Source organism: Prionailurus viverrinus, chromosome B4 (assembly GCF_022837055.1).
Source record: "Prionailurus viverrinus isolate Anna chromosome B4, UM_Priviv_1.0, whole genome shotgun sequence".
Lineage (NCBI taxonomy): Eukaryota > Metazoa > Chordata > Mammalia > Carnivora > Felidae > Prionailurus > Prionailurus viverrinus.
In genome coordinates, this window is record NC_062567.1 from 89,663,819 (window position 1) to 89,688,867 (window position 25,049).

Genomic DNA, 25,049 nt, shown 5'->3' on the forward strand with positions numbered 1-25,049 from the left:
TTGCTGAATTAATATAGTATGATTCTAAGTTGGGGCTCCACATCGACTTAAATTTCAATGCTTTTTTTCTTTACAAGGGTCCATTATGGGTAAAAGACAAATGACAAAAAATAAACAGTATAAAACTGTACAGCAGTCAAATCCACCACGGTGGCTAGGGCTATTCACCTTTCTGCTGACAAAACGGTTTGAGTGACTGAGCCTTGAGCTCACTTTATCTGATCTGAAAAAACAGACAAATAAACTCACAATTGGGGGTTTTCAACTGTTATTTTCAAGGTAAAAAAAAAAAATCAATGAATTACTCTATTGATTGATTTTTTTTACAAGTTTCATGAGACCCAGGTGGCAAGTTTTGCCTTCTGACAATGGGGTGACTGTTGGCGGTCTGGGTTGGGGGAGCCTGGGAGATGCCGGTAGAGGAAGAGGATGGCGGTATTGATGGCATCAATGTGACATGTGCATGTCACCAATGGCACAGGGGTGCATGTGCCCCTGGAGATGTGGTTCAGAGTCTAGAGAATAAGAAGATTAAAAAAAAAATTTTTTTTTCAACGTTTATTTATTTTTGGGACAGAGAGAGACAGAGCATGAACGGGGGAGGGGCAGAGAGAGAGGGAGACACAGAATCGGAAATAGGCTCCAGGCTCCGAGCCATCAGCCCAGAGCCCGACGCGGGCCTCGACCTCACGGACCGCGAGATCGTGACCTGGCTGAAGTCGGACGCTTAACCGACTGCGCCACCCAGGCGCCCCGAGAATAAGAAGATTTAACATAACAGCATAGCAAGTATTTGAGACATTATTTTTTATTAGAACAAATACAAATATATTGCGGAATAGAAAGCTACATTTCTATAGAATTTCAAGGTAAAACGTATCATCCCAGGTCTTCTAGAGGTTCCTGCTCAGTTCAGAGCTCTTTTAGTGGAAAAGGAGAGACTCTCTGAGGAAGGGATTTTGGAGGAGGAATTAATCTGGGTCCAAATTGCCCCTACTTTACTTCCCAGCCAAATGACCTGATCTAAGTAGATCTCAGATTCTTCACTTGTGAATGGGGATGACCTAATTTTTCTCTAGGAAATGCTTCCCGCTCCACTCCAACCCACTTTTAGGTTTAAAGGGTAGAGTCTATAAGGCCAGGGATGGGCTAGGAAGTTTTCCCTTCACTATGGGGTGACGACAGCACCAGAGAGAGAGAGAGAGAGCTGGGCTGAACCGTGAGTGAGGAAACCTGGTTCAAGAGTGTAAGAGGGGGGAGGGAAATGGAGGCATCCAGAGCCAGAGCACTGTTCTGAAGGCTTAGGACCAGAAATACATAAAAACGTGAAGCTAGCACGTTTTTGAAGGGTTGGGCACCACTGCCTAGAACCAGCTCATCCTGCAGCTGTTGTGCTAGGTCTCTGGGAAGCAGTAGGTGATTGGATGGACTGTGTCTGAAGCAGATGATGTAAAATGGCGGCCAGATCCAGCCCACATATAGGTTTTGTTCAGCCCACAGAGTTTTGTTTGTTTGTTTTTAACGTTTATTTATTTTTGAGACAGAGAGAGACAGAGCATGAACGGGGGACGGGCAGAGAGAGAGGGAGACACAGAATCGGAAGCAGGATCCAGGCTCTGAGCCATCAGCCCAGAGCCCGACGCGGGGCTCGAACTCACGGTCCGCGAGATCGTGACCTGAGCTGAAGTCGGACGCCCAACCGACTGAGCCACCCAGGCGCCCCTTGTTTGTTTTGTTTTTAACTGAACCACTTGGCTATATTAAAAAAAAAATTAAAGTATTGCCATGAAAATCAGATTTTGCCATAGTCTCTGCCATTCCCTGTGTCTCCTCACTACTGAGAAGTCGCCAGTTTTAGTTGTGTTTCTACTATTTCACCTTGTTCATTTCCTTTATTTGCCTTATTAACCTGTCTGGCCTCAAAGGTATTTAATTTGACCCTTAGTTTATTTATTTTTTATATATTTTTAAAGTTTATTTATTTATTTTGACACAGAGAGAGACAGAGAGAGCATGCGCACACGCAGGGGAGGGGACAGAGAGAGAGAATCCCAAGCAGGTTCCACACCGTCAGCACTGAGCCCAGTGCGGGGCTCAAACTCATGAACTGTGAGATCATGACCTGAGCTGAAGTCAAGAGTCAGACGCTTAACCAACTGAGCCACCCAGGCGTCCAACCCTTGGTTTAAAAGGACAGAACAAGAATGGACGGGGCAAATAATCTCTTAGGTTTTCTGTAAAGATTGCTTAAAATAATATACAACATGCCTGGACAGAGCTTGGCAAATGTTAAGTGTTCAGTGAACACAGGATCCACCCTGCCCCCCCTGCCGCGTTTCCTTCCTAGTCACCATTTTGCCTCAGTTATATTTTGGGGCTGTCGGGAAGTCATAGGCTTGCATGGGGGAGAAGAGAGATTTCTGCCTTTAAGCATATACCACTTGGCATTTTACAGGAGAGATAGGCAATGTCATTGTGTTTGGCTGTCAGAATGAGCTGTTAGATTCACAATGATTAAATACTTGTTGATGGCAGGTCAGGGTTCTAATGACTGGGGATATGACATCCACTGGAGTGTGTTTATGCCAGATAAGCTGTTCAAGCAAAACTGTATTTAGTCCCGCAGTCACCTTGAGGCTGTCCACCTTCAGAGGGAATAGAAGGACAAATGTTAAGTGGAAACTCAAACTGCTCAGTCTCACAAGGTACTTTCTGGTTCTGTCATTGGATTTTGCACTTTGCTTGAACCAGAGAAATGATGAAAAGATCACCCTGGGCTCTATGTTTACTATCGAACATGAAATGAGACTGTAATTGGATCTGTCAAAGGAGTCCATTTTACGAAAGAAATAATATAGGGGCGCCTGGGTGGCTCAGTCGGTTGAGGGTCTGACTTCGGCTCGGGTCATGGTCTCACGGTTTGTGAGTTCGAGCCTCGCGTCGGGCTCTGTGCTGACAGCTGGGAGCCTGGAGACTGCTTCAGATTGTGTCTCCCTCTCTCCCTGCCCCTCCCTAGCTTGTGCTCTGTTTCTCTCTCTCAAATTAAGAATGAATGAATGAATGAATGAATGAGAGAGAGAAAGAGAGGGAGGGAGGGAGGGAGGAAGGAAGGAAGAAAAATGTACTCTACCTCTCCCCCACCACCAACACTCCAGGGACAAAGGAGCCCAGAGACAATCTCAACAAGTGTGCGGTATATTGCCTTTGAATCTGAAATGTGCTGGTGAAGAGAAGTTTACAAAGTTAAGAGGAAAAAGTGACCAACACCAGTCTGGGAATATTTTTATACCTCTAGATTTTTCTCTTCCCCAGATTACTAAAAGACTAGACCATAACAAAGCTATATCTGTCAGCAGGGCCCATTTTATGTCTCAATTTACAAAGTCTGTAAAAACAAACTTCATAATGAGATTCTGCTTACTTGATTATCTCTATTCCTGGATAATTCCTAACTACTTTAAAGACAAAATGCAAGACTTTCTTTTGCATACCATATTTGTTTTTGTTTTTGTTTTTTTTTTTTTTTTGTTCTTTTTGGAAATATTGAAAAGCATGGGAAAACTAGTGGTTACAATTTTAACAGAATTTGGACATATAACACCTAGCAATAATAGCACATATTTGCATTATTACTGGTTCTCAAACTGTGCTGCACATAAGGATCCCCCGGAGGCAGTGATCTGCAAATAAATGTCTAACAAGCCACAGCCCGGGAGAGAGAAAAGCCCTGCACTGTAGCATTTGCCGATTTTCATGGTGTAAATATTCTCACCATGGCAAATGTCAGTCTACCAACATGGCATCAATTAGCTCACAAATTCCTACTGTTCCTGAAATTTTAACTATTTAATTCTGCTATTCAAAGTTGGTACTTACCAGCAGCACTACAGCATTGTTCCACTGGGGACCATTCCAGCTCCCACTGGGGAGCTTGGGAAGGCTGATATATCTTGACTCCATCTCCAAAGATGCTGATTCAGTAAGTCAGGGGGTGGGGCTGAAGAATTTGCAGGTTGAAGGAACGCCCTGCATCTACCAAGTGGGAGGTGATGCTCAGAGGAGCACTTCCTACATAGGTTTTGTGGAGGTCTAGTTTAGAAAATGATAATAAATGTTTCAGAGGGAAAATAAATAGACTTCGGTGGTCAAATGTTGGGAAATGGTAAGGCAAGCAAAGTTCAAGAAGTTTTCTCCAGTGCAGGGCGTGTTATGCTCCAATATGCTCTTCTGTAAGGTGATCCATCAATGAGAGGGGACCAAGGACGGTGTTTTGGAACTTTATGTGACCCTAGAGCCTTTTTCCCAGGCACACTGTTCTTAGGAATGATATTAGTATATACGCTTCCGTCTGTAGAACTAGCGTTAGATCTCCGAGTCGTGGGATTTTGTAAACAATTTTGTCTTCACAGTATGGGGGGTGAGGCTGTAGGCCGCAGACTTTCCAGAAGAAAGTTGAAACTCAGTGAGTAGCACATGGGAAGTCCTTTGTATAAATATGACCTTTGCCACCTCTTTCAGTACCAAACTGAGGCAGCGAGGGAATAGATACGGAGCTCTTCAGCGTTCTTGATGCTTGTGGCCGAGAGGAGTTTGAATTATTCAGTTCCCCAATTTTACAGCTAGAAGAGGCCTTAGAGATTACAGTCAGAGAATTTCAGGGCTAGAAGAGATTGGAGAGGTCATCTGGTCAAATCCTCTTTTTTTAAACATATGAGGAAGTTAAAGCCCAGGGGGATTAGGTACCTTTCCCAGTGCTGGGGCTAAGACTGAAGACATCCACTGCTCTTTTATATTGAAATCTCTTCCCTTTCCTGGAAAAAGTTCAAGATTCCAGCCGCCTCTGATGCCTGCTTGAGCGAACGGTTAGGGGGCTCAAAGTCCAAATGCCCTACTCGGAGCTGTTTTGGAATAATCCTCTTAAATTAAACTGGATATCTGCATCCTTTGAAATCCTGATTAGCCAGGGGTGTTTGATTCTGATAACCCACGAGGGAGGAAATTATGCTCTGAGGTCCAGCAGCTGCCAGAAGTCAAGCTGTCAGAGTCATACCAGCTCACGAGGTCTCTTTCTCTCCATTCGATCAGCAAAACAGCTAGGAACAAAGGCATGGAGGGGAGAGCTGTATGAGGAAATACCGCAGAAAGCTGGCCTGTGTCCAGCTCTGTTCCTGTAAGGGCAACAATATTTTCTGATGTTACTTAATTAGAGTGAAATAGAAATATCAAACAAAACACCTGTGATGGGTGACAGTAGAAAGCTCCAGATCTGAGTTACCCACGACAGAATGTTCTTCTGTACTCATGTCAACAACGCTGTCTGCTTTGCATTTTACGTTCATTCCGCCATTGAAACATGATCTGGAAGGGTGTGGCTGAGTTCACCAAATAGAAGAATTCTCTTAGCTCCCTCTCAATACCCCCCACCACGCTCCCAACCTCATATATAAGCCACAGGTGACTCAGGAAGTACCAAGATTGCTATTGAGGTGACACAGTTAAAACCAACAAGGCTCACTCTTTCCCCTTATTGATTAGACACATTTATTGAGTATCAGGTCTGTGCCAGGTACTGTGCTAGGCTAGGACACTGACAGCAGCATGCCTGGTGCCCGCTGTCACGAAGCTAGGTGTCTGTGTAGGAGACGGTGTAAAAAACAAAAAAAATCTATGGGAAACTACCATTCGTGATAAATGCTTTGAATGGAAGGTATCTGGTACTATGAGTGGGTATCACATGGCAGCGTGACCTTGACCCATGCTTCTCGGACCCTGTGTGATAGAGGATCAGTTTTCCTCTCTAATCTGTCATGGACGATACTCGTATCACTTGGTGCCATGAGAGACTCACCACATGAGTTAGATAACATTTGGCCTGGTCCTTTCCCTTTTCAACAAGATTTGTCTACTGATCACGTGTTTGGATGTCATAATGAAAATACTGTCAACGTTTCTAAATGCTCATCTCTCGATTTCTGCAATGATCTCCTTATGGACAGCTTGTGGACTGGCACTGAACTGTGGACCTAGACTATCAAATCAAGGAAGTCTTCCTAGAGGAAACGACTTCTGCTTAGTGATCGGACGAAGGCATAGGCAAAACCGAGATGGGAAGGAGAGTCCATGTTTGAGATGGCAGGAGAAAGCGCATGCCGCTGGAACGTGAGAAGGAGTGGGAGAATCAATCGAGATGAGTCAGCTGGAAAATGCCAGGCCTGTTCTGCTTTCTTCCTGGCAAAGGGCAGCTCTGGGAAGGTTTTAACCAGTGGACTGCAGTGTGGGTGGCACATTAGGGGGTCAGAAGTGGAGGTCGGGAGATCCAGTAATGGATGGCCATGCATTGGCCATCGCTGGCCCTTCAGTGGCCCAGGCAGCTGGACCCAGGGTGGGGGCAGTGGGCGTGTGAGAAGTGGGATACTGAGAAGGGAGGTAGGATTTGGTGGTGGAGTGGGTAGGGGGTTGAAGAATGGGGGGGGGGAAGGTGGATCTTCTGGAAGCTCACTAATCATCCCAATTCTTCACTCTAAAGCAGACGAGGAATATTGTTTCTTTTCTGTTCAGAATCCAAGGAGCTTCTTTACCCCTCTGGTAGTTTCCTGACAGGGAATGGAAGCCCAGTTCCCACGTCCAGAGGCCCGGTCAATATTTTTAGATATTCTTCACAACTGCCTTTCTTTCTCCTTTTGACTGTCCATTTATGGGACTAATCGAGCTCTTCCTTTATATATAAATTCTCTGCAAGATGTTCCCTCAGTGTTTCCCTTAAGACACGAGTTCTAGAAAATGTAAGTACTGGAGAAAATCGGAATCCCATCAAAGAATACATTTGGGAAACGCTGCTAGGCAGAACCAGACTTTTTTTTTTTTTTTTTTTAATGCAGGACTTCTCAGAGCATTTAACATGCTAATGTACATTTTCAATTTCCAAGAGGAGAAATTGAAAATATAGCGTTTTAAACTATAGTCCTAAATATAGTGTTTCCTTATTCAGTTATGGAGTCTTTTTTTGCCAGGAGCATCTATTAGGCTAGTGTTCTTTGGAACATTCTTCAGGAAAGAATGCTTCCTGGTGACTAGAGAAGCCTTATCCTCAGCACTGGAAGATCAGTTCTGTTTCACATATTTTGAGGCAAGAAGAGTTTTTTGTTTTGTTTTGTTCGTATCATTAAACAACCTAGGTCCATTTCAAAAGGTGCTTTTACTGCAATTCTAAGTGAGTCTTTGGCATCAGGAATAACTCCTGCCCGGTATCTGACTAAGCTTGTAGTTCCAGCTCCGTGGTGACACTTGCTATGCCAGCTCTAAGGGTCGATCAGGGGCAGCAACTGATGTGTCTGTCGGGGGTGATATGTCCCACCCAGGCAGTGAGTCTGGAAGGGAGAACGTAAGAGTGATGCCCTGACGGACTCCAGTGACATCTGTGAAACAGCAGTAAATTTTCCACCTGAGCCGAATGCAGAGTGACGGTCGTCATAAATGATAGCTATGTCTGCTGAGGCTGCCCTTCTCCCTACCCTTCCTTCTTCCTGGCGGCTGAAGGCAACCAGGGAGAACAGCAAAGAAAAGCCTTTAAAAAAAACCTTGGCAAATGAGTTTTGTGCACCTGTAACACCTGCATTTGTAAGCAGGTGATCTGGATCAGGACCTCTCAAACTTCAGGGTGTAAGGAATCACCTGGGGGATCATATTAAAGATGCAGGGTCAGATGCAGTCAGTCTTTGTGGGGTCAGAGATTCCACATTTCTAACGAGCTCCCAAATGAGGCCAGAGCTGCCGTGAGCACCACCCACTTGCAGCAGCGACGATATATATTTCATGCGTTCTCAAACTTGAGTGTGCCTGAAAATCCCTTGGCCCATTTTCTACAAGCTGCTTGGTGTCTGGGCTTCACTTCTAGAGAGTCTCATTTTGTAGATCTGGATTTTTATCTTGTCCCTGTACCCTCATACACTTCAGTGTGCATTTCTTAAAAATAAGATTATCCGTTACCTCTTCCCCCACCCCCCCAAACCTAAATAAATAAATAAATAAATAAATAAATAAATAAATAAATAAATAAATAAATAAATAGATGTAAGTTCTGGCCCAGGCCAAAGAGGGCAGGCATTTAATACTATCAAATTATCTCAGGCCTAAGATAATAGGATATGGTGTGAATTGTGGCTCCCCATGGTGGGTGCCATGCCTGAGGCCTTTTAATCAGAGGGTCTTCAAACCACGGCGTAGCCCAAGTTCCTTGCAGTCACCCACACACCCTTTCACCCCTGCCCCCAGCTCCTCTCAGCCTCCTCTGCCCCAACTACAGAGTCCTTGAGGTGTTAGACCTCCCGAACGTGACGTTTCCTGTCTGCAGCTCCCTCCCTTCCCCTAACACAACCACCGTGCTTTGCCACAAAACACAACCACAACTGGTTATTAGGCCCAAGAGGTGATCCATCATCCATTGAGACGGATGTTTAAATGCTGGTTGTGAAGGCCAGGTGACCCTGTGAGCTGTGAAGCTTGTGAAGTGGGAGACAAAATCTTGTCTGAACTACCTGGTTGATGATGCTGGTTTGCATCAAAGATCACACCCGGAAAACTAGGGCTGTTGAGAATCTGTAGCCGGTGATAATCAAGTACCATCCTGGTATTCAGGGTTCCCTAGGAAAGAAAACAACAGCCAAGGTCAACTCAATACAGCTTTCCTCAGAGGTGACTAAGAGACACTGCCTTCCTTCAGGAAGGCACGCTCTCTCCCTTTGTGTTTTGAGGAAGTCGGAAGTCAGATGTCTGACTTTTCTGCTAAGTGGAATCTGGGCCATCAAGGCCACCGTAAGCATAAATGAGGACCTTGGTCAATCCCAGCACGCAGAGCAATGCACAGATCCTGCCCCTCAGTGCTGCCAGGCCCACAAGCTCTTACCTGAACCCCTGGTGGCCAGGTGTGTTTCCGAATCCAGATGCTTTTGGATTTTAGAAAAGCAATGCAGAGCACACGCCGTGTATTATGCAACATACCAGCAGAATCTGGGGCCGTACCTCACACCCAAATACACTAATATGTCGGCAGCAAAACTATGACTGTTCACGATCAAGTACAGTAAATAAAGACTAAATAGATTTCCTCAGGAGTTCCAGCAAGGGTGTACAACCATGTGACCTAGGTCAGCTCAGATTTTACTGCCAAAGGACATGGGAAAAAACTTGCAAATTTTTACGTCTTTCTGTATTTCGGTCGCAGATAAGGCATTACGGACTGGCTCAGGGATCTGTTACCGTAGATTTTGATCTGTAGTGCTCCATAACACAGATGAGAAAACAAGTGGCAACTATGAAAATTAGGAAAACCAAATGAAAGTTAGACAGGATGATAAAAGGTGGAATATTGGCTTCTTCTGTCCGTTATAATAAATCACATCAGGTGGAATGCTTTGTCAGGATGTCAGGAATCGTGTTGGGTGCTCACCATTGACAATATCATTTATTACACTTCAGATCTTTCTGAGGAATGTACTATTTTATGACCCCCCCCCCTCCCTTTTTTTAATAGACGAGAAACCTGAGGATCAGAGTGGTTAAGGAACTGGCCCAGGGCCAGCTGGCTCATAAAGAATAGAGCTGAGAGTAGAACCCAGGGCAGTCTGACTCGAAGGGGCTTGAGTCTGTGGTCACGATGCCACTGTACCCAGGCCAAGTTGGAGGGCAGTGCTTTTTGCTTACTGTGCTTGCGTGTCTCGTGGGAATGTAATCTGAAATAGTCAGATTACCTCTGTGCTCCTACTTCAATTTTCAGCATTTCGGTCAATGCATTGACCCAAAGCCTGCTCTCCCCATTATCAGAATAACGTATGTTGAGTTTCTGGAGGTGGTTCACTGGGTTACACTTCTTTTCTCAAGAGTAGGTGTGGATTTAATTTTTTTTTTTTAATTGATATACTGAGGGCTCCTCAAGAAGTTAGCAGCTATTGCCCACCTACAAAGTAGCCACTGGGTTCAGTGTAAATGAGAAGGCCATTATTCAGCTCCCGTTTTGTGCCCTGTAGTTAGCTTGTGCTGGAGTTACAAAAACGAGTGAAGCTCTTGCCCGCAAGTCATTCATAATCAGGGGGCAGACAGACAAGTAGATAAGTAACTATATGACTATGTGGAAAGAGCCATCCCAGGGATGCGAAGCAAGGAGCTTAGAGGAGAAGAGCCATAGAGGAGAGATTGTCACCATATAGGCATGACATACACCAGCACACGGCCATTCCCTCGGTGGGCTGCTCATAGTTTTAATGGTTCCACTAAAAAGTAGTAAGAACACACTTTCTTAATGTGTGTGTGTGTGTGTGTGTGTGTGTGTGTGTGTGGCAAACCCAGCCTTGATTGTGAAATGAGGAAAATTATTAGCATGTTTTAAAACAAATTTTTTTAAACATTTATTTATTTTTGAGAGACAGAGAGAGAGTGTGAGCAGGGAAGGGGCAAAGAGAGAGAGGGAGACAGAATCTGAAGCAGGCTCCAGGCTCTGAGCTGTCAGCACAGAGCCCGATGCGGGGCTGGAACTCACGAACCGTGAGATCATGACCCGAGCCAAAGTCAGATGCTTAACCGACTGAGCCACCCAGGCGTCCCTAGCACGTTTTCAATTTAGGGTTATGCTTACATTTCCGAAATGCCTGGCTTAATCAAATCCCCTCTCCCAACCTTATGTCTGTGGCATTACCTTCTCTCTCTCGCCCACTCCACACCAGCCACGTGGATGCCGCAGACAGGCTTTCACCCTGGGGCTTTTGTACTTGCTGTATTTTGTTGGAACAGTCCTCTCCCAGGGAAGCACATGGCTGGCTCCCTCGCCTCCTTCGAGTTCCACCTCAGTGCAGCTTACCCTGATCACTTGCATCACCGGCGATTCTGGTGCTCCTTCCTTGCGTTAGTTTTTTCACTGCCCTCGTCACGATGGGAGTACATTCTGTACTTCAGTTATGTGTTTGTTTACTAGTTACGTTTATGCAACGATAACTAATAGCCCCCCAAGGGCAAGGGTTTGGTCTAATTCACTGCCGCATCCTGGTTTTGGGACAGCACCTGGAGGCAGCAAGTGCTCGTTCAATATTCGCTGAACGATTGAATACGTTTCTATGGTCAGCCTGGCCACGGCTACTTAACCTGGTGTCAGCCAAGAGGTCATTAGAGTTGTCCTCCTCTGTTAATAAGAAAGAAGCCCAAAGAAAGCAAGCATTAGATTATCCTTTAGTGTTTTCCTTCAGGAAAGCCCCTCAGTCAACACTGTCATGGAGAGCACTGTCTCAGCACAATTTACTGACACTGAAAAACAATTAGCTTCGCAGCAAAACAAGATTCAGGACTATGTAAATTGGAAATCCAAGTATGGAAGCCATGTATCTACAGGAGGTATTTCCAGGAGCTAGCTGGTAGAATTACCAGCTTAACAGGTAGAATTGCTTTGGTGAAAACACCCCAACCCGGGACATGCCTCACAGGGTGGGAACCTCAATCTTGTTAATGTCATGCCTCACAGGGTGGGAACCTCAATCTTGTTAATGTCCTAGAGTTCATGAGTCTGGGGGAGGCTAACTCATGCTACCAAATTCAGAAGGGATTGAAGAACATGCCAGAATGTGAGATATAAAGTTCAGAATGAGAAATGGACCTGTTACTCACCCAGGCGGACTAGAACTCTCACCCACGCGGCTTAAGTGGCATCTTCGCTCCCCGTCGCAGATGACCACGAGGGGCTCAAATGACAGAAGCCATGCCGGTCAGGGTGGAATCTGGTGATGTGACTGCTAAGGCACTTGAGGTTTCAGTAGTGAGATGGTCCAGTCGCTCACTGGGGATTACGATGCTGCCACAGAACCAGGGCCAGGGAACCTCTTTCTCTGCTACATTACCCAAACATGCCTCTCTCGCTCTCTCCAGCTTTCCTGGGATGACCGGCTGCCAAAGGAACACTGTTTTGCTTTGGATGCATCGGTCCCTTCCAACAACACACAGCTAAGTCTTGCTCTGGCCTGTGGACTGCTTTATCTGTTTTAAGGTAACTGCCCATCTCTAACACCTCCATTGCTGATTTGATAATTTGACTCTGGGAGAGCAACCTTGTTTTTAATGTCTTACACAGCACTTCCTCTATGACTTCAAAGTACCCTCTATGGTTCCTAATTAACGTTGCCTCTGCCCCTCCACCCCCCAGATCTTACTACCAGAAAATGCTTCCGGAGAACGACTTCTTCCATCGGGATCGTATGTGTGGCAGCGGAAGGTGGCTTCTAGGATGCCTGCACATTCAGGCCAACTGCTTGGCTTTTAAACTGTGTCCTCTCCGTGCGATGATTTGTGGGCACCGGACCGATGTCAGAGCACTGTCTTATAACTTTATTGAAGAGACATCTAGTGGGGCTGAGGTAGAAAATTGTCACTCTGAATTCTACACCACGAGGGCTGGAAGATTCAGTGCCAAGAGGGACCTCTAGTGTTCTGCGAAAAGTCGAGCTCCATAAGGCAGAAGATTCTTTAGATGTCATTTCCTAGTTTCCAGCTGTCAAACAAGAGTGTACTTCTATTTACAGCCTGCCATTCTACCTATGAAATACAGAGGCAAAGCCTATTCAGGATTCCCATCCAGGCATTTTGAAGTGGGTGAGTTTAAATACCTTCTCTGTACAGGAAGTGTTCTCCACGGAGCTCCAGGATACGCTGTCTCCATCAGCCTATAGTGACACCACATCTAATTTCCTGAGCATTTACTGCAAGCCCTGCCCTGGCGCCTGGCTCAGCACTGTCAGCCATCGCTGCTTTTAAGCGTTAACCACACTATTATTTTTCTCCTTGCTTTGCAGGTGAAGAATCGGAGACCTGGGGAGGACAAGTGACCAACTTTAGGTAACAATTCAGTGGCAGGGTCCGACCTTGATATCCTGAGTCCAAAGCCGGTCTTCTTCTTCTTCTTTTTTCAATTGAAATATTTTTTCTTGAACAGCTTTATGGAGATATAATCCACACATCACATAATTCACCCATTTAAAGTATACAATTCGGTGACTTCTTATATTTACAGAATTGTAGAACCATCGCTATAATCCCTTTTAGGACATTTTCATCACCCCAAAAGGGAACCCTGAGCCCCTTAGCGATCACTCTCTAAGGCAATCAATTTTTTTAAATGTTATTTTATTTTTTAAAGTTTATTTGTTTATTAAGAGAGAGAAAGCAGGGGCGAGGCAGAGAGAGAGAGGGAGAGAGAAATCCCAAGCAGGCTCTGTGCTGTCAGCACACAGCCCGACGCGGGGCTTGAACCATAAACCGTGAGATCTTGACCTGAGCTGGACGCTTAACCGACTGAGCCACCCGGGCGCCCCAAGGCAATCAATTTTTTTAAAAACTACTTCACTGGGGTAGGATTGATACGTTAAAAAACTGTACGTATGTAATGTGTACCACTTGATGAGTTTGAGGATAAGCAGACACACGTGAAAACATCACAACCATCAAGGCCACAGACATTATCCGTTACCTCCCCAACTTTCCTCCTGCCCCCTTTATTACCATCATTGTCACTATCATTATCATTATTATTGTGGTAAAAACCCTTAACATAAGATTTACCCTCTTAGCAAATTTTAAGTATACAAAATGGTATTGTTGGCTCCAGGCTCCAGGCTGTACAGCAGATATCCAGAATTTACTCATCGTGCAAAACTAAATATTTGTACCCTTTGACCATCACCTCCCATTTCCCTCTCCCTCCAACCCCTGGCAACCACCATGGTACTCTCTGCTTCTAGGAGTTTGACTATTTTATTATTTCACATATTTCACATCATAGTATTTGTCTGTTTCTGGTCAAAGCCTGTATTCTTTTTTTTTTTTTTCAATGTTTATTTTTTTATTTTTGGGACAGAGAGAGACAGAGCATGAACGGGGGAGGGGCAGAGACAGAGGGAGACACAGAATCGGAAACAGGCTCCAGGCTCTGAGCCATCAGCCCAGAGCCTGACGCGGGGCTCGAACCCACGGACCGCGAGATCGTGACCTGGCTGAAGTCGGACGCTTAACCGACTGCGCCACCCAGGCGCCCCCAAAGCCTGTATTCTTAATTATTACACTTTTCACACAAATCTGGAGCAGGCTAAAGGGTCACCTTTCTCTCACACTCTCTTCTTCTCTTTCACTTCTTTCCTCCCTCCATCCCTCCCTCTCTCCCTCCCTTCTCTCACTCCTTCCAGCGTTCTCTTTATTCTTCTAGGCTGGCAAATGTATCCATTTTCCATCAAAAGCTTGGTGACACTTGCAATGGGAGTGGATTTGTTTTTTTCAGGGTTGTGCTTATAATGGCATTTTTTTTGACAACCCATGGGAATTGGCATGTTTTGTCTTGACACTGCTAAATACTCTCCCGCATGAAATCAAAGCAGATCTTTCACGTGTCACTGCTGGGTAATGGCTTTTCTTGGGTGGCGTCCAGTCCAGAGAACGGATGCTATCTTATTCCCCTGATGAAAACGTTATTTGGCTTTTTCCGGCTCTTAAATTATCCTGCCTCAGAATCTCCATCTTAGCTGAAGAGGTAAATCTGTTTTGAAGAACACGCACTTTTTCGCTGGAACTGAGGCATCACGGTTGAGCGAATATTTGTCAGAGTTGAGCATTCAAAGTCTTTTATGTTGTTACAGCGTCTGTAACATGGCTTCTCCAATCACAAGTGGTTTTTGTCTTGTTTTGTTTTGCTTTGCTTTACTTTGAACTACACCTAGGAGTAAATTTTTCAGGCCTTTCAGGAAAAATATACGATTAGGCCACATATAGGGAGGTTGTAGACACAGTGCTTGAGGAGACACGACACATAGATCTTGGCTCTGACTCTGTCTGCCCAGCATCTTTCAGTTGGGAAATTCTCCTCCCATATTTGGTGGTCTGTCCCTCACAAGGAGATGTCCCCCGAGGGTTGGGCATCTGAACCGGACTGGACAGTCGCACCCCATCTCTCTAATACAGCAATATGTCCCATGGTGGACATCCAACTGAAGCAGAGCCATTCATTCAGAGTCATATTAGGGGCTCACAGAGAGAAGTCTGCTCCTTCTAAAGACTGCAAGAGCAAAGACCCATTGAAGTCTGTAGCTGCTGAGACAATCTGTGCCGCCAAGTAGAGAAAACTTGCTTAAGGAGTGAAGCAGAGCCTAAAGGGGGAGCTGGAGCAATTGCATCTTAATGACATAATCTGATGTCCTGGATCCAGCCACACCTGAACTCAGACCCGTTCCTCCTCATCTTTTCAAGTATGAGAACGAATAAATTGGCATTTGGGTCAAACAAAGTTGGATATTCGTCATTTGAAACTGGCAATGCCTTGACCAATACAACAACATACGCAGAAACTTCTGGTCACACAAACAGGAAGTGAACAAATAGGATTCATTTACCCCCCATACTGGTACCATCCCAAGAAGGACCTCGTGAGGGCCAGTAAGTTAGCTCCTGGTATCAGCTATGAACAAATGAAGGCTTTGCTCTGTTCCTGCTTTTCTGTCATCCATATGGAATACCTGAAAGTTTTAACTCAGTCTCCTGATTCTTCTCCATCCACCTCACGTAGCCATGTCTGTATAACTAAGGACACAGCTGTTGTGACCGCAGTTTTTGACGAAAGTAAATACTAGAGATATCTAATTTTTCAAAATTGAGTTGCACTGCACTGGCTCTCAAGCTATTCAGCACCAAGAACCCCTTTTATTTCTTCTTTGTGTGCAAGATTTTGCTTACCAAAACACTGTACTAAATAATTATGGATTTGTTTTTGCTCTATGAAATAAATCAATTTATAAAAAGCAATGAATCAGAACAGATTGTCATTTGCTAAAACCAGCATTTCTACATCAAACTGATATAATTTCTTTTTTTTAATTTTTTTTTTAACATTTTATTTATTTTTGAGACAGGGAGAGACAGAGCATGAACAGGGGAGGGTCAGAGAGAAGAAGACACAGAATCTGAAACAGGCTCCAGGCTCTGAGCTGTCAGCACAGAGCCCGACGCGGGGCTCGAACTCACGGACGGAGAGATCATGACCTGAGCCGAAGTCGGCCGCTCAACCGACTGAGCCACCCAGGCGCCCCTACAATTTCTGCTATGAGCAGCAATGTTGAGTGTAATGTTATAGTTTAGGATTTTTGTAATATTACATATATTGTCAATATGTTATAAAAATGACACATGAAAAATGTGGAGGTAGACATAAATATATACACACACATATATCTTTACCTTTGGAGACTCCTAATTGAGAACATCTGACGTATTGTGTTGGCATTGCGTTAAGTGCCAGGAAGATGCGTGGCATGGACCCCGTCCTCATGGAATTCTTAGTTCAGTTTTATTCATCCCTCCACACAAAGTTTATAGACTGCTTACCAAGCAGAATTCCTTGAGATACACAGCTGAAGGAGATACGGCCTCTGCTCTCAAGGAATTCGCAGCTTGATTGACGAGAAAGGCAACTACTACAACTCTCAGGCCACGAAAGGCTCTCATAGATTAATGCGTCTCTGACACGTTAATTAGGATTCCATGAAAACACTGCCATAGCCTCTGGCCAACCTGCTGTTTTCAGTGCCTTTTAGCTCCCATGATAATGGAGGCAAAACGGGTGCTACCCGCCCGCGCGGTGATCCCCACTGCGCAGCCGCAGCACCACGGGCATGCGCCGTGGGCCTGTGCAGGAGGCAGGGTGGTGGCGCTGTGCTGGACGAACCAGGGTGTTGACGCAGGAGGCACGTTCTGGTACAGGCTGTTTTTCCAAGTCACATAAATTAATAATGTTGGACTTTTGCGTTGATGTGGTCAGGGTTCTACGAGGCCTGTAGGGCACGACTCGAGACTCACCGTAACCTTACGGAACGTCGCCATAACACCACCAATGTGAGTAGGTGTCCATAAGTTAAGGGGAACGTTGGGAATCCACGTCCACCAACTCCCTCCCTGTCTGATTTTCGAACGGTGTGGCCCTGCTGAGAATGCACACGTTGCCATGATCGTACTCACTTCTCATTTCTGTGAGATGTATGTGTGAGGGGCTCAGTTCACCAAGCCTACCAAGTCCTCTTTAGGATTCTTTCAGGCACAGGAGCGACCCCACTTCTCACTGGGCAGGGTTAGGGAAGGCTTCCTGGAGGAGGTGATGGCTACACTGACTTTAGAAGTACATTTAGAAAGGCAGAGAGAGAAGAATGGATAGTTCCAGGAGGAGAAGCATCAGGTCCAGGAGTGTGAAACAGCAGTGGCCTTTTTGAGCGAGGGGGACAGCAAAAAAAAATGTTTGAAGAATTAGATGCAGAGTTGTATCTTGGTGTATGTGGAGAGACACTGAAGGATTTACATCAGGGAGCAAGGTCAGAGCTGTGTTTGTGTTGCTGTGACCATCAGTGTGGAGGAAGTATGGTGTGTGTATGTGTGTGTGTGTGTGGGGGGGGGGGGTATCAGGGGAGGTGGGAATGATCGGGCAACAAGCAGTGAAACCATTAGAAGGCCAGAGATAAGAGTGATCACATGGTCAGAGGAGAGCCAACAGTGCCTGATCTAAGAGACTAGCAATGAGATGGAGAAGGGATTTGGAGGCAAAAATCAGGGAGAGTGGATCTGGAGTTCAGGGTCCTGAGAGGTCTGGGAAGGGAGCAAAGGCGGCTTTTCCAGAAGTGTGCCATGGAAGCAGCCCGGATGGTTGGTACTAAAGAAAAATTATTCAGATGCTTGCTAAAGACCAAAAGGATGGCTTTATTAAGAGAAACTGTTGCAATGGGAGTTTCACAGTAGGAGAGAGAGATCAAGTTCAATTCCAAATACCACAAGGAAAAGTAGAAATGTATAGCCAAGGAGCAGAGTAGGGGTCAGTGGATAGAAAATTACCGAGAGAAAACATCAAGGCTAGGGCGGTCTGGCCAAACTGATGTGACGGGCCTCTGACTGAAGGCAGACTGGTGTGATCAGACATCGAGGGTGCGGGGTGAGGAGTTTGATCAGACGTCAAGGGTGATCAGATACTAAGAGTGAGGGATTTTTACTTAACTGACACGGCAGGTTTCTTGTTAAAACTGGGCTAAGTGAGCCAAGGATAGAGATCGGACTTACAGGAGCCTGCCTCAGAACTGGTCAAAGGAAAGAGCTTTGTCAATGGCAGTAAATAAAAATGAATAGGAGAGATCCCACGGAGCCTTCACAGTTCTCAAGACTGGTCAGTTCAGCCCTGTGTCATTCTTACTTTACCTTAGGTGGTAAGGCAAGGTAGGGAGGTAAGGCAGGCCTCAGCCTGCAGAGAGGTTGCTCAGTTCTCACTTAGCGGGGCCACCATTGGCCTTTGAAAGAACAGTTCAGGAGAGAAAAGGAAGTAAGGGGAGATTCCAAGTAGAATGACCCCCAGAAGGACTTGAAGAGGAAAGCGATGGGGAGGTCCGTATTGAAAAGCAATTCTATACAATGGTCTGCAGTAGACCATGGCGGAACAATTTGACACACAGTTACTGTCAGAACTTTCTATAATACTTGCCATCGTGGGTGTAGAAATCTTAAGAGAATACCCTCTTTCAGCAACGTAAGATCTGTAGCTAGGTACGTCTAATAGTGCCTCTCAGATCTTTAAGATACACTGACTTCAGAGGACATCACTTCCAGAGTAGAAAGTTCATCCTTCTTCCAGAGGAACAACTTGACTCTTCCCTTAAAATCATGTCTTTGTCACAGTCGTGCAGATTTCCAGGCCCATAGATTTATTGCTCGTTCCATTGCCACCCCAAAAGCTCATAGGAAAGTTTTCTCTGTACGTAAAGAAATCCTGCTCTGGCAGCTGTATCCTGAGTAATCACTTTTGAGATAGAACTATTTTTCTAGCTGTAAGGGCTATATTTGAATTTCACCAGCTGCTTTCCTAATGATTATCAGAATATTTTGGTAATGGCCCCAGCTGCAGGGACAGTAGTGATGCTACCTAATCTTTAATAAGGGAGATTTTTGCATCAGGCGAGATGACACTTATTGAATGTAATCCAGATGCCGTCTGTCTGGGTGTTCCCCAATTCTGCCAGGCTTATAGATCACCCTACCCATTAGCACTCACATAAAAAAATGGCTTGAGACCCCCATCACATGCACGTAAAGGGAAATCCAGCATACATTTCTACTCACTCTCTGTGGAAATTCTCAGGGGCTGGGGTGGGGTGGGGGTAACTCTTCTAGCTTTTCTGCTTCTACTAAATTCTTGATCTTACTTCTAACTTGCCTCCTGTGGTTTTTTCTTTCCTCAATCTCAAACACAGTTATTTTTTTCTTTGATGCTGTTTGTGTATAGCCCATTTTTGCAAAGAGTTTGAGACAGCGGGGATTGCATTGCCTCCGAACACAGCAAATTCTTTAAAACTACATATGAGATATCTCTATTGATTTCTAGATTGAGATATTCCCAGCTCTTTCCACCAGTGTGAGAATTTCTCTTGAGCTCTCCTCTCCTGGACCCTCTCCTTCCTGCCTTGCGTCTTTACCTACCTATTTCTTCTATCAACTTATTCTGTCCCTACCATCTCAGTGTGCCCTTGGAAACTTATTTTTTTCTTATGTTATTGGATACAAAAATATACTTTTCTTGGGCTTAATGGTCTTCCTTCTGAACAATATTTCAAAAGCCTACTTTTCCACAACCAAATGGCTCTTCAAGGCATTTTGCTAAGCCAAAGGTGCTTTCTCCTTAAGAGAAATTTCATCAACAGCTTTAAAAATAAAATTTTGTTATTTCCTTGCTGTATTAAAGTCATGTCCAGATTTTAGTAACTAGCTTATCAGCATTACTTTTATAGTATTGCCAAAATAAAGCGATAATTTAAAATCACTGAGTCAGGAGACATAAAACGCAGTATGGCCGGATTTTATATTCCTGTTTTTTTTTTTTTTCCATTGTCTTTGGTCATTTCTACATATTGCCTCCTAAGGCTGAGGGCCTTTCCCATAAGCAGCCTTGCCATCCTCTTATTTAGACTTTTTCTTTTTTTTTTTTTTTGGTAAGATAAGGCTTTATATCCAGGACGCTGTGAGTTAGCTGGTGATGGATATTAAAACTAAAATAATAGACCTGAGGTTAAATCTAATTGTGCAATAAAGAGTTGGAAAAAGGTAAAATACTTACTTACTTGCTTATCATTTTTGTTACAGCCAGAAGTTCACACGTGGAACCAAAATCCAGGAACACACTCCAAGATGAAGTTGTTTCTGGCTTTGCGCCGTAAGGGTTTTTTTCTTGGTCCCTCAGTTACATCTTGAGACAGAAAAGCTCTTCCTTCAGATCTTATTTGGGAAATGAGAGTCGATCAGTTTCCACAGCTTTAATGTTGACAGCAATTCCATAATTATTTGGAAGTGGTTTGCATTTTCTCCTTGATCATTGAATCCCACCTCACCTCACATCTTAGAGAGAATTTGTTTTTCTTGTTTGCATGGTTTGTTACGAAATTCCCAGGTCAGTTTTGGTACAACATCTTATCATCATGGAAGCCTCCCACTAGGTATCCTTCTAGCATTCCAAAATGGGTGTGATCTGAACATGATTTTATGGGGTTGACGAACAGGGCAAGTCAGCTCCCTCACGGTACATCAACTGGCATGTGAGCTTCATGATCACCACGTGACTTCACATAGTGACATCATGGCTGGAGCGGTACCTCCAGGGGTGCAGCTGGGACCAAGCCATCAGGGCACTGCTCTAGCCTGACTCTCCAGACTTCAACTGTGAGGCCATACGTGAAGTATACATCTGCTTAGCATTACATTTCTTTCTAGATGTCTCTTGGTTGTACCAGCTAGAACCCTATAAATATGGTAAAATGTTAATATCTCTGAGATCCCTCCTTCTGCAAAAGTATGAACTCAGCACCCTTGAAATTGTTCCTAGTCATCTCTGCAAGTTTCCCATGGGGGTTTTACAAGTGCCATAGAGCAGTCATCTGGTGGCCTCCCATGCTTATTCTTTCTTATTCTCTTATTTCAGCCCCCGTCATCACTGATATGTCAGTGGTTTATCAAAATAAAAACAGTAAACATAGCAGAGTCGCCTCTATGTACTGGGAATTATCCCATAGCCATATGCATATTAAGTCATTTTTTCCTTACAGCCATACTCAGATGTAGGTCCTGTTGTCCCCGTTTCACAGGTGAGAAAACTGAAGTTCAGACAAGTACCATCAAGGAACTGGTAGAGACCAGAGTCTCTGCTTTAACCACTTTGCTCCTTGCCTGGTGTAGTCATGTTAGGTGTTGACTTTAAACTCTGTGGATGAGAGCACAAGCGTTGACATGAGTCAGACTTGGGTCTGAATCAGCTACTTACTTATCGTGTCATCTTGGCAAGTTTTGTAATTTCCTTGGCCCACGGTATCTTTATCTCTAAATGGGGTTAATACTACTACTTTCCTCGTGAGAGGACTGTGGATGGTCAATAAAATAGTGCACGTGACAACGTGAAGTGGAACCCATGGTGCGCTATAAGCATGCGATGAATCTTACGTCTGAATATAATAGCATTAATCCACTTTTATACTAATATTCTTTTTATGAGCAAACTGAGACTTGGGGAAGTGGAAAACTTGCCCAAGGTTAAACAGCTTTAAAGAGGCCATCTAGGCTTGAGACTCAGCTCTGGGGCACCAGAGTCTGTGTTCCTTCCACCCATATTGCATCTAACTACATGGCATCACTGCCCGTGAGCTCCATGGGTGCTGAAGACTGTGTGGAAGGTTCTATGTGGTTTTGATCAAGAGGTAGTCTCTGCCCCGATCTTCCATACAATGGCCTGTGATAAGAGCCACGTGTGAGAAGTTCCAAATGAATGGAATAAATGATGTGAGGCTAGAGTGCTGAGCAGAGGGAGGCCATGTGACTGTGAGCTCAGTCATTTCTGGGTAATCTCAAACCTCTGGCGGAGTGCCTGACTCTTCATTTCACCTCTTGCCGTGGAACTCTTGTTTTTCTTTAAGCCCAAGAGTCCAGCTCCACGTGTAACATAATATCATGTAAATGAGGGGAATCTTGGAAGGCAGGCTGCTTGTCATACTATAGTTGCTTTGTTGCTGTAACGAAAACCACATGCTTCATGGTATTTTTAGACTAGTTAATATCAGCAGGTCGGCAGCCTTTTTATTTAGATATTGCTATTCCAGCTGTGCTACCTCTAGTTACTTCAAGAAAATTCAGAATTTCTACCAAACTGTAAGCTTTCAGGAGAGTAGATTATCAGAAGAAAATGAACAGCACTTTCCTCTGGGCTCTTTTGGTTTCCACATGGAATTTTTATTTGCTTCCCTGAGTCTCTGTGAAAGGAAGATATGGCTGACCAAGTGGCTTGCTTTCAAAGAATGGTGGAACCAATAACAAGGTGGGATAAATGACGGAGAAACAATTTGAGTTCATCCTGGATGAGAGTGAAGTGAATAGAAAAGAGGAAAGAAGGAGAAAAGGGGATGTCCACATACATCCCTGAGTTCTTGATGTTTACTGGCATGGTATGGGTTTTTTTGTTGTGATTTGTTGTGATTTGTTTTATTGTTTTGAGAAAGGAAGGATCATTCCAGTCCATTCTTGAGCCCTCTTTGAAGTCATTTGGATTTCTAAATTTGCTTCTTTCTGAGAAAGTTTTTATTTCTTGGGAAAGGTCCTTAAATTACTTTTCTCCAAACTAAATTGTACCTCTCCTTCTCCACCCAGCATTAAATACCCAAAGTCTTTGTGGCCAGAAAAATAAAAATGCCACTTCTCTCTCCCTAGAGAGAAATTGAGACCTATGGGTAGGTCTTTGTGGGTTCAAGGAGTGATTGAAGGGTATACTTTCCTCTGCCCAGCAGGCTGGAGGAAAAGGGAGGAAAAGAAAGGAATGAACTAGGTCCTTCATAACAGTCTTACAGACAAAGACCTTTTTGCCAAGGATCAGGTCAATTTATGACAAGCCTGTGCAAGCAACAACTCAGAACTCTCTGTTGGTGGAGGGCAGGACTGATGAAATTTTGCTTGGCATATGTTTTGTTTTGTTTTGACTAGTGTATTGTGAATGCATTGCCCAACAGCTACGCACAGGAACCTGCCAAATTATTGCCACCACGACCGCCTTGAAAATGTATGCTGCTCAGTTTTCTTCCCCTGTCCCCTTCTAAAGTCTGGTCATTTTTCACATTAAAAAAACAAACAAATCTTAGCTTGATAATTGTGACTCCTCAAGTATTAAAAGACTCAATAGAGTCTAAATCAAATCTTGGATCTCAGATCCGATTCAAAACTTCTCTTGTTTCCATAGCATAGGCCTGACCATTGACTGGGGGTCCTGAAATGGGGAAGGAGGGTCTGATCTTAGAGTCTGCTTAAGCAATATTCTTTCTGACTCACTCCCCCTCCTCCACTTTCTTTGCTGTTTTTGGTTTCTCCAGGTTAAGGAGTTAGGCAAAAGGGAGAGAAGGGCAAATAGCCTTTTATGTAATTGGGGCTCTTTTTGATTTTCTCTTGGCTGGCACTGCTAAGGTGCTGGGCCCTTTGATACCATTTTTCACAATGTGCATCTGTAGATCCTCCACTTTGAGACTTTTGTGCCGTACTGGTTCCTGAAATGGGTGATATATTCTTCAGCTGACCTCTTGTGACCCACTTTCTTCCTTCCATCTCAACTCTTGTCCCAATGTCTTATCTCCCGCCTCTTATGGGAGGAGTCTCCTCCCATATGGGAGTCTCCTTGCTCTAGCAGGCCACCTTGTAGGGTGGGGTCCTTTTAAGATGTCTCAATACATATTCCATGGTGCCCACAAGGCTCATGAGGACTCATACAGTCATGCTCCACCATCATGAGAACATGCTCCCCTGCTGCTGCTGTCTTTGCCCGCTCTCTTGGGCAGCTTCAGGCAGACTCCTGCCTTCAGAAATGGTCTGCACATGAGGCGGGCTGTGGTCTCTGTTCAACTACTATGTCCTCAAACCTTCAAAGCAAAATAAAAATAACCAAGTGATCTCTATTCCTAGGAATTCCCTTCGATGAGCTCCCTTTGAGAATTTCAAGATTCAAGCACCAGATCAAGAAGCTGAATATTATCAGTACACAAAGCACCCCTCATGTCCCTTTCTAGTGTCTCCAGGCTTTTAGCAAGTGTGGCTTAGTCTCCTTTTATATAGTCTGGGTGTGAAAGACCAGGTGGGCTACCTTTTAGTGAGTTTTGGTATCCAGTAGGTCCCTATAGAACTGAGGAAGGAGGTGCTTGCTATTTATTGTTGTCACCTTAGGGACTCCAGCCAAAATGCAGAGAGCAGGAAAAGTTCTATTTGCACCTAATGGACCCCTGTAAGTTGAAGGTTCATAAGGAGTGAACTTTATGTACTGACTCCACTTTGAGATTTCCTCCTGAGTCATTCAGAAAAATGTTTCCAGATTGTGCTATCTCTGGGAATTAGTATTTGTTCTCAGAAGATGCCTGTGAATGTGTTTATGTCTGCTTCAACAATTACTTGCTAAACAGAAAAAGTGATAGACATGTCTACATTAATGGGGAAAGGTATATATAGCGGTAGCTAAAATTTATTGAGCACTTTTTCTTTGCTAAGCTCTGTTCTATTAATGTCTTAACTCTTTAAAGCCTCACTACTTGCAAAGTATCACTATTATTATCATCATATCACAAATAAGGAGGCTGAGGTGTAGACAGGTTAAGAAACATGACCAGGGGTACCTAGGTGGCCCAGTCAATTAAACGTCTGACTCTTGGTTTTAGCTCAAGTGATGATCTCATGGTTTGTGGATTTGAGCCCCACATTAGAGCCTGCTTTGGATCCTCTGTCCTCCCCCTCTCTGTCCACCACACCCCAGCTCTCGTGTGCTCTATTTCTCTTTCAAAAATAAATAAACATTAAAAAAAAAAAGAATCGTGACAAAAGTCACACAGCTGGGAAAATCAGAGCCATATTCAAGCCCTGGTCACCTGGGTGCAGAAATCCTGCTTGGAACCACAGCACTCTCCTACTCTGGGGTCCAGACTTCACTGGAATCAGGATGTTCCCCCATT

At 44.5% G+C, this 25,049-nt stretch overlaps 1 long non-coding RNA gene across 4 annotated transcripts in view; it reads right to left on the minus strand.

Moving 5' to 3' along the window:
• Positions 1–25,049, minus strand: part of LOC125169505 (uncharacterized) — a 71,352-nt gene that overhangs the window by 3,331 nt on the left and 42,972 nt on the right. For 2 of the 4 annotated variants that reach the window (XR_007153705.1, XR_007153706.1), the window contains exons 5-6: positions 8,535–8,640; positions 3,883–5,168 (exon numbers count right to left, since the gene is read on the minus strand). This is a non-coding gene — a long non-coding RNA (uncharacterized LOC125169505). Of the gene's footprint in view, positions 1–3,882; positions 5,169–8,534; positions 8,641–20,703; positions 20,828–21,129; positions 21,287–25,049 lie in introns of those variants that run through there. The other 2 variants (XR_007153708.1, XR_007153707.1) reach the window with 2 other exon arrangements.